Raw genomic sequence first — 1,408 nt, forward strand, 5'->3', positions numbered from 1 at the left:
TTTCGCACTTATTTATTTAAACAATTACAATAAAAATATAATATAATTACATATGAAAACCTATTATTTAGGAGGGATATTGCTATGAAATATATGTTCCTTTTTAGCCTTATCAATAGTTCTATCTTTACCATTGACTTCTGGTAATCTAACAAATCAAGATCGTGCTATTACAATTTATTTCTAAGAACATTAGCTATGTTCATTCGAAATTTCATACCTACGGATTCTGGATCATTACTCGCTTTACTTAAAGTCGAGAAGAGAAAACAAAAGCATGGAGCTCCGAAAAATAAGGAAAAATATAAGCACGACAATAACACAGAAATTACATCCCGTGTATATCAATGCGTATAGCAATATAAAGACACGGGAGAACTAAAAACACTATGAACCCAAGAGCATAGTAGAAGTAAACAGATTCCTCCGGTGGTAGATGAAAAAGAAGAATGACATATGTGATAGTCAAGAATATATCAAGAATTAGAACTGGATGGAGCATATTGACGAATGTTTTGGAAGTATGAATTAAAGAAGAAAGTATAGAAGATGGGAGATGTGAAAATAAGGAAACGAAGGAGGTAGATTTATAGTAAAATATCAGACAGAGAAATCGAGAAAGATTATCGCATTAAATCGAAGAGGATCATAATTTCCTTAAGCGCCGAAGAATCAAATCTAATATAGATTACAAAGATTTTATTTAATCCGGAGATCAACCGTGATGACATCAAAAGATAAGACGAATCTCTATTTTCTTATTTCACTCTTTCATGATAGCTTCACTCATACGCTTCGAGTAATCAAATTATTTTATCCATATTTCCCAATCATGATAAAACCCTATGTATCAACTCATATTCATCATAATAACATTCTTATTGTTAGCCATGATGACCTCGATCAAATTTCGGGACAAAATTTCTTTAACGGGTAGGTACTGTGACGACCCGGAAATTTTCGACCAAATTTAAACTTAATCTTATATGATTTCGACATGATAAGCAAAGTCTGTAATGTTGAGTCTCAAAAATTTTTGAACTGTGTTCATGTTCATGTATAGATATTATAACTTGAAAACGTTAATAAGTATTAAATGTATAATACTTTACATTAAACGTATTTGTTTCAATATATGTTTGATATATTTATCTTCAGAATAAAAAGGTTATACCAATGATTGAATTAGTAGATACTTCAGCACTTATAAATCCCGTAAATATTATGATATGGTTATAGGTCTCTGTTGCGAGGCCCACGTTGATTTAAGAAATCTTTTCTTTTTAACAATATTCGGAATAGATGGTAAAGTAAATCGACATGTTAGAACAAAGTGTCAATTAACAAGAACTAGACAAAAGTTCGTGGAGATTCCTACTTAACTAAGTTATTATTATGCATATTTGAG

The sequence above is a fragment of the Rutidosis leptorrhynchoides genome, chromosome 1 (genome assembly GCF_046630445.1).
Source record: "Rutidosis leptorrhynchoides isolate AG116_Rl617_1_P2 chromosome 1, CSIRO_AGI_Rlap_v1, whole genome shotgun sequence".
Taxonomy (NCBI): Eukaryota; Viridiplantae; Streptophyta; class Magnoliopsida; order Asterales; family Asteraceae; genus Rutidosis; species Rutidosis leptorrhynchoides.